Source organism: Carassius gibelio, chromosome A4 (genome assembly GCF_023724105.1).
Source record: "Carassius gibelio isolate Cgi1373 ecotype wild population from Czech Republic chromosome A4, carGib1.2-hapl.c, whole genome shotgun sequence".
NCBI lineage: Eukaryota > Metazoa > Chordata > Actinopteri > Cypriniformes > Cyprinidae > Carassius > Carassius gibelio.
In genome coordinates, this window is record NC_068374.1 from 24,984,289 (window position 1) to 24,993,131 (window position 8,843).

Below are 8,843 nucleotides of genomic sequence, written 5' to 3' on the forward strand. Positions count from 1 at the left end.
ATTTGGTAAATTGTGTTTGAATGGTTCGTAACGGGTGTGAGCGTATGTTTGTGTGCACTCTCCGGGTGAACCGGAGTCTGTGTCACGCTTCCCTCCTCTCTCCAACCCTCCCTCCCTCCCTCCCTACTCCAGCTCTCGCTCACTGGCTGGAACGATAAAAAAAAAAAAAAAAAAAAAAGATTGCTCACGTACTCCACTGCCTCTCGGTTTCATCATCAACTTTTTTCCCCTCTACTTCAGTTTTACTTATCTCCTCTTCTCTCTAATTCCCTCCCTCTCTCTCTCTCTCTCTCTCTCTCTTTCTCTGTGCAGATAGAATTAAAAAAACCTCTGCTGCTGTTTCCACAGTTCAGTCTCCTCCCCTTCACCCAGTCTGTGCCAAGAGAAGGAGGGATTTCTACTACTCACAGGATTTTAACCCTGTAGCACAACCGATTGGCTCAAGCTGTTTCTCTGCCACTTCAGTTTTTTCCAGTATGTCTTGTCCACCACTTCCCTAAACCTCGTCGCTGTGTTCTTCTGCGGTTTCGTCACCCTCAAGACTCTTTCAAACGGAGCATTTACGGCAGCCGGAGGTGTGTGGAGTTCTCATCCTCGCCAGGGGTTAATGGATCCTCTCCGTTGCTGAGCTTTGAAAATGGCTGTGTTCTCCCCGCTTGTTGCGTGTCCCGGAGAAGGGAGGTGCCTGGAGTTCTATCACTTTAGCACCGCCCTCTCTCTCTTTCGCCCTCCCTCTCTCGTACGCACACATACAGTTCTTCTTTTTCTCTCTCTTTTTCCCTCTCTCTGAAAGGAGAGCGGGAGGATGGTGCGGTGTCGGAGCTTTTTCTGGGACAGGTGCCAATTCCAAACAAAAGACATAAAAAGGCAATGAGTGAAAGATGCTTCGGTCGTAAGAAAGAAGTATGTTGCACGATGACACGAAAGACGTTTGTGGCGACCGTGTGCGCATTCGGCTGAACAGAAATGTTCGAAGCTAAATTTTGAAGTACTTTTCTTCTCTCTCTCTCTATCTCTCTCTCACAAAACTCCTCTGGTGCTCTTCAGCCAGTGAAGGCATTTCAGTCATGATGGGGGTGGGGGGGGTGAAAAGGGGAGGGGGCTCGGTTTTCAAGCTCCTGAATTATTCATACGCCTGGGCCAATGCTGCGATCGGACTGACTGGGACATTAACATGCAGCGGTCATTCTGTTTGTCTGTTTGCTAACATTCCTCATTCAAAGACTTGTTAACTGCAAGACGGATGGACACACGTGTCTCTCGGGCTGCTTTTTGTGACCAGAGCCCAGTCGTCCTGACTAGGGGACCACAGGTAGATGTGTAGCCCGGTGCTGGGGACACGCAGCTGGGGTGGGAGGATTGGCTTGGCCCCCCAGCCTTGTGCCTGCTGTGGAAATCTCACCGCCTCTTCTTCTCCTTCTCTCTCTCTCTCTCTCTCTCTCGTTCTCTCTCTCTCTCACTCTCCTTCAACACAGGGCTGGTGAAGTGAGTAGAAAAGGCCTTCAGCACTTGTCCTGGAATGTTTCTGTCTACAGACGCATGTCAATGTTATCGGGTAAGTTGCGAATATTTGAGTTTTGTGGTATTTGTACATATTTAGTTTGTTTTTTCGTTTCTCTGATACAATTGTTGATTTTTTTTTGGTGTCTTAAGATTGTTTCTGAAATATTTTTGTTATGGTTTTACGGGTTATACGAAGTGTTTTATAAACGATACGATTCCTAAAGAAAATGGCGTAGCGGGTATGTAAAGGCAGGTAATATCAATATGACGTGCTCTTCTGTAGTGAGGAAGTCCACCTTCCACAGTGCATAGTTTTGGGGCTAATGTTTTTGTGAGTGAGGAGTCGTGTTCTTAAATCGTAAAGAGTTTTAAATCGTGTTATCAGAAAAAGGGGTTTACGAATCATCCTTTCATTTTCTGATGCCTTTGGTGTGCATTTACCAGAGCACTTCAAACATAATGAATGGACATCAGCTATTTGGGCCTTGTGTTTGATTATCACGTTGTATTGTCATTCATCTTATGAACTTCATTGCGATTATTATTTTTTGTCATTTTTATATTATTATTGAACTGTAACACAGACGCTTATGGATAGAACCATTGTATATGCCACGTCAGAGCTTAGTTTTTGTGCAGTTTTGCATTAAAATTTAAATATATGTGATTGTAGTTTCCGTTATGTAAATGTATCAGTTAGAGTTGTTATTTAAATTTATATTTATTGTTTGTTTGTTTTGTCTTTTGGATGCTTAGTTTCGATAGGTTCGACATTAATGTAAAGGCATGCAAATTCAACTCAAATTCCTGTCAGTTTGACTCATATCTATCATTGTTTAAATGTACACATATTTAAATATATCGAACATGACCGCATTTCATTTTATTTCATTATAGAACAATTTCTGCAATTTATACAAATTTTAACCTATGAATATACATATCAGTTTAACTTTTATAAGAGGCATTTGCTCAGTCTAAAACATGTATTATTTTATGGCTTTTATTTAAGAAATACATATTATGCAAAGATGTCTTTTAGATTTTTTATTTTTATTTTTAGAAATTACCATCCTAATGTTATTTTTTCTGTCACACTCTGTCTCTCTTTCTCTCTCTAAAACACACACACACACACACACACACACACCCTCTTATTGGCCTCTTAAAAGTAAATGAGAATTCAGAATTTAACAGCAGACTGCAATGTGATATTTAATTAGCATTTTACGTAAAACAGCATTGTGTTTCCTCAATTCATGTCATGTAGAATTTACAGGACATTAAAGTAAACTGTTGTGCTTTTTCGTTCGAACGAATGATTTTGGCTGTTTAGTAGTACGAGTGAGAACACCAGGGGCAGTGCTGATGAAGTGTGTTGGCACAGAAATGCACTATGGTTGGCCCTTTTTTGGTTGTGAATGGAGTGTTCCAGAGATGATGTATAGAGTAAAGAACAGAGCAGGTGGCATCATCTAAAAAACGAAGAGGGGGGTTGGCATAGGAACGGAGATTTTAAGAATAAATGTACCCCATTTAGTCATATATACCAAAGATTTTTGCTTCTTTTTCTTCTTTCTTCTTTTTTTTTTTTTTTTTTGTATGAAAATTTTATTTTATGGTTCTCACACAAATGCTGACTAGTTTATGTCGTAATTTAGATGCAATATTTATTTAAGGAACTGAAAATTACAGTTTTAGAGATTAAGATTTTTTCTAATATTTTGTTGTGAAAATAGAATGCATGTGTGTCAAACTGTGGCAAGGCATTCTCAGACATGAGACACCCAGTCTCGCTGTCACGTACAGACATACACACACTCTCTCGCACACACACAGACACACTTGCAGCCATGTGCTCCATAAAAGACCTCTGATTCAGCCCTGAATAGAGTTCCCACGCCTCCGTGTGTGTGTCTGTATGTAATAGTTAAGGGTGTAGACCCCCCCCCCCATGCCCACCCTTTTCAAAAGATACTTGTGTACCCTCTCTCACACACACAGTCTAGACTTAAGATGTCTCCTTCATTCTGTTTGGAGGTGTATTTTAACAGCTACACACTGTGAATTGATAATTAGTTCATTTCAGATGAAGATCCAAGGGTGGAATTTAACACAGGTTGTAACAAAGTGATTGAAAAAATTATAATTAGAAGACTCATTGATTCTTAAATATGTCACCTTATAATTTTTTTTTTTTTTTTTTTTTATAATTTTTTTTTTTAGAATTTTAATTTTCAGTTTAATCTATAGCTTAAAAAAACAACAACTGATCACTTGATTTGTATTTTTATTTCATTTGTTCGTTCTGATGGCTGTATGAAATTTGCACGAAAAAGGAAAATTCCCAAAGATACAGTACTGTTCAAAACGAATTCACGACTTTACATGTATTGTTACATGTCTCAAGCCGGGGAAAATCGTTGAATATTAATTGGTGCATTTTTAAATATTTCAAATTGTGAAATATGCAGGGACTGTATAATTATTAAATCATACATCCTCTTTTTTGTGTGTGTACGTTTGAAAGAAATAAATGTGCAGACAAATACAGTTATAGGTGGATAAGATGTAAATTATGTGTGCGTATTCTTTTAAACTTTTTCTATTTTTATCAAGCAGGTATAGATTAGTATTTTGAGGAATTATTGGTTTATGTTATTTTCAGTATCCTTAGGATACCAGCAGAAAAGCTGATAGACACTCGCATATCGGTGTGGTTGTGTCCAGTATTTTAAAAAGTTTTAACCTTTTTATGAACGCGCATATTTGTTTCCTGTTTTTTTTTTTTTTTTATTATTAGAAAAAAATAGTGTTTGGTTATCATTAGTCATCACAATTTGAAAATGATTATTTCACTTGAATATTACGATTAAACTAAACAACTCTTATTAAAAAAAGTTCTGAGCGTGTTTTTAGAGATTTAGATTAGCGTCTGAAGGAGTTAAAGAAGCTGGAGGGATAATTGATTAAGATTAGGGGCTTATATTTTCATGAACACGCTTTTTTCTAAATATTAGAAATATTGTTTGCAGTATTGCTAATATTTTTGTGTTACTGATCTATTTAATTTTAAAATGAAAATAGACGAAAGATAAATGTATCTGTGTGTGTGTGTGTGTGTGTGTGTGTGTGTGTCACTAATTTTAGATTTAACAAGTATGAACAAGTATGACCACATACCATTTTTTTTTTTTGAATGAATCCGTATGTATAATTCTAAATTAAACCATTGATTATGATGGCAGAAGTAGACAGACACGTTTTCTTTACGATAACGATTCTAGGCCAATACACTCCTATAGACTCTGTGGTGAAAGGAGTGGAGGACTGTTGGGTCATTTGGGGATAGCAGTTCTCAACTTGTTTCCCATGAACACAATAGGAGCCAGACGTGATTGGCAGGTGACAAAAGGTGGAGTGGAGCTGAGTAATTGCTCAACACTAGGATGATGTCATGGGGAAGTCTTGAGACCAAGAGCGGCTTGAAGTTTTAGCAAAGACTTGTGTTCTGTTGTGTGATTGTGATGGTTTGCGCTTTTTTGTCTTACTCAAATTTATGTTCACCGCATTTAGGGTCTTCCATCAAAATGAACTATTCTTCATAAACGCAACAAAATAAATCCAAGGAGCCGTGGCCTGCCCAGACAAAGCAGAATATTACGTTACCGATCACTCCTGTAATCTGCAGTTTAAAGTTCAAGCTCAAAGTCCATTACAGACATTGTTATTCACACTCTGTTGTAACCAGTCTGAGATATCTCTCGCTCTCCGGCAAGTCACATGAGCTCTTTTTTTCTTTCTATGGTTTTGTTTGAACAAACATATTATACAAACACAGAAGATGGCTTTGCTTCTGGAGCGATGAAACAGCCAAGAGTTTTATTCTGTCAATCAGCGGTTCTTACATTTTGTAACAAAATGTTGTTTGAAAGATCGCGCGATCAGGTTTCTTTTGTCGTATTGCTTGTTTGTATTTGCAGGATTGACACTGAGCAAATAGGGATATAGACAAAGTGTAAATGTGCAATACAGCTGAAAGTCAAACGATGAAAGAAAATAAGAATCACTGTTTAGCAGCCTTTCTGTGTACTGGGCCTATTGTGACTTAATGGCAAAAGCTGATTGAATAAAGCATGAGCGCCACCTTATGGCAGTTGGCTTCTCCAATAGCTCACAAAAGTTCCACTAATTCAAGAAAGTAACGATCTATGGTTTGTTTCACAACTAATGTAAACTACAACCTGACTGCTTTTATCAGTAGCAATGTTTATAATACTCTGGTAATGTTCTTAATATGTTAGTAATCAGATGAGTGTAAATTGTTTGAGTGGTTTTGCAAAATATATTTGAAGCCACTCAGTAAATCATTGCTTTTAGTTATGGAGTTGATTCTGAGTGAAAGTATCATCTCTTGGATTCCTTGGCTCTCTTTTGGAGCACGATCCCAGCTCTGCTGTAAAAGAACCAGCTTTAGATGAAGTACAGCAGACTGTTTTCCAAATGGACATGTCAGTTCTGTCGTCCGTTCTTCTCTTTCCATGAAGCTCTTTGAGCATGACATGTTTGGAAATACTTTAGTCGTATTGACTCTTAGGTGAGGTGTCACTGTTCCATGTTACTGTGTGATGTGTTAGAAATATCTGAGGTAATCAGAGAACACTAGTAAAAAATGCTTTTATTGATACATGTTATTTAATTTAAAATGTCACATATATATATATGTATGTGTATGTATATTATCTCTTCATAAAAATAAAAAAAATCAACAAATTTGAGTTCATTTGAAAACAAGTCCTAATATTTTTAATCTTAATATCTTCTTAACTTGAAAATGTATGTGTGTAACCACTGGCCCCTGTGACGTTGGTGGCCTCTGTGAGTCAGCAGTGTGTGTGTGTGTTACTTGTCTGAGGTAAACCACACTGCTGCCCATAACCTGACTCACCACCCGCTCTGACCACACACACCAGTTCCCAAACACCAGGGGTGTCCTAATCCGCTCGTGCACCCCTGTATACTGCCAGGGTCGGCAGCACAACAGATGACACAAGTCAAACAGGACATGGAGCTGATGTACTGACTTGAGCATGTGAACTTCATGCCTGAATAATCCTCTCTCTCTCATTCTTTCACAGATGGCAAACCCAGAAGGTGACTATCTACTTTTCTCATGTTGGTGACCTTGATGGTTTGGAAGGATCCCTGACTGAAGCTTTGGAGACAGAGGTGATAGGGGCTGTGTTTAGTGCACAGCAGAGAGTTTAAGCCCACAAATGTACACTTCACTTCACATATCTGTGTCTTTCATCAGTTCTGTGAGTTACCTAATGCTGTCAGTTACCGCCATGTGATTTGTTAGACACTGGGCAGTTATTAGGCATCTTGTTAGGGAAAAAAGGAGGTAAACAGGAAATGGAAGATGCTGTTGCAGGAAGAGGACAAGAGAGACTGTCGTTTGGGGTGAGGTAGTAGGTTGTATAGTTTGAGGGTTTAACCCTTGCTGTCAGATAACTATACAACTTACTGTCTTTCCCGAAGTGACTGTAGTGCCATCACATGGAGGACATCAACAGGAAAGAAGAACACATTTCCAGGTTCCAGCAATAATGTGTGTTTATCAATAAAATAAAAGAATTTTAAAACCTGATGATTCATACCAAACTTTCAGCGTTACCAATAAAACAGCTTTGTTCTTGCTGCATCGCATACTGGTCATACATTCGCATGAATCCATATAGAGGACAGAATATGCTGATAGTGATGATAACAGTATGGCAATTAAAAGAAAAATGGCAAATTTGATTTATTTCATTTTTGATGCTGTTGAAACATCCTTGAAATCCTTGAATTTCCTTCTGAAACAAAAACTCTGCGTATTTAATGGCTAGTCCCTTTTCACTAATAGCCAGTGGCCTTCGGTTACATCACAGTCATGACTGAGTTTGATTGGACAAAATCAGTGCAGTGTTGCCTGTGTCAATTTTTTGGAAGAAATAAAAGACTATACTATCTTCTAGGATTACAAAAGCATGTGTGTGGGTTCAAAGCACATAGGAACTGTAAAACTTCAAAACAGCATATATACAATATATATACTAATAAAAAGGTATACGTAGCATACTGTATTTCTGATAAGAATTGAAAAGGTAAAAATGTGTCATTGTGTTGTCGAGGAATATTCAGCAGTGATGTTCGTACAGGGTGAGGTAGTAGGTTGTGTGGTTTCAGGGTTGTGTTTTTGCCCCATCAGGAGATGACTATACATCCTACTGCCTTCCCTGAAGGGCAGCATAACATCGCCAGACAGTTTTTTTTGAAGAGTGACTGATTCTCATTATGATGATCTTGCCATTAATAGCTGCATGAGGATTACATAGAGCACAGGTGTGTAATATTTAAACCGGAATAAACTGTTTGATATTTCAAAGATTGCCTGTTTAATTCTTTGCCTCACGCATGATATTGACGTTTATAAAGAATAAGAGCAAATAATCTCGCAAGAAATCTCTTCGAGAAATCTACGAGTTAAAGGAGCAGTACACTCAAAAATGACAATTCTGACATTTACTGTCATGTCACTGAAAACATTTTCCTATAATTCTGTGACGGAATGAAAAGTATTTTGTTCACTAGGATGTAATGGAGCTGCGGTGTTTTGATATTTCATTTGTTTGTTATTAAAAATGCAGTACAGAAGCAAGTAGAGTGCTTCTGCCAGGGTAGCTTGTATTGTAAATAAAACATGGCCATGGCTCCAGACGGCCATTAGCTGATGTTAAAAACTGCAGGGCTGTAGAAAGGCTGACCTTTCACTGCTGCACAATTTATGGGTACTGCCTGGCACATCTCCACAGGAGCGCCCCTAGACTGGCACTTACAGAAGACAAATAGCAGCAAGGGCGGACAGAATGTGATGGCCATGTCACCTTGAAAAAGTTGTGTTTCTTTGGAAACAGGTGTTATGCATGCTTATGTCAGCATTACCGTCAGTCTGACAAAACGACATTGTTATGCACATTACAATAATCCACAGAGGATAAGAGTTTCATATTAATACCTTGAGACCACATCAGTGTTTCCCTTTCAGTTCTCAAAAGTGTTTTAGTTTTTTCCCTCAATAACACTATTAAACAAACAAATAACTAGTAAAGCAGAACTGTAATATCAATGAGGAATGGGCTTTAAATTTATTTAAAATAATGTTAATGAAAATCTTATCTTACTGTGACATGAGGCCAGAGGTTTTCAAATGGCAAAGGTTTACAGAAAAATATAAAAAATAAATAATACAATTATTTTTTATTACTAATACATTTCGATTTAAATAAATAATCCAA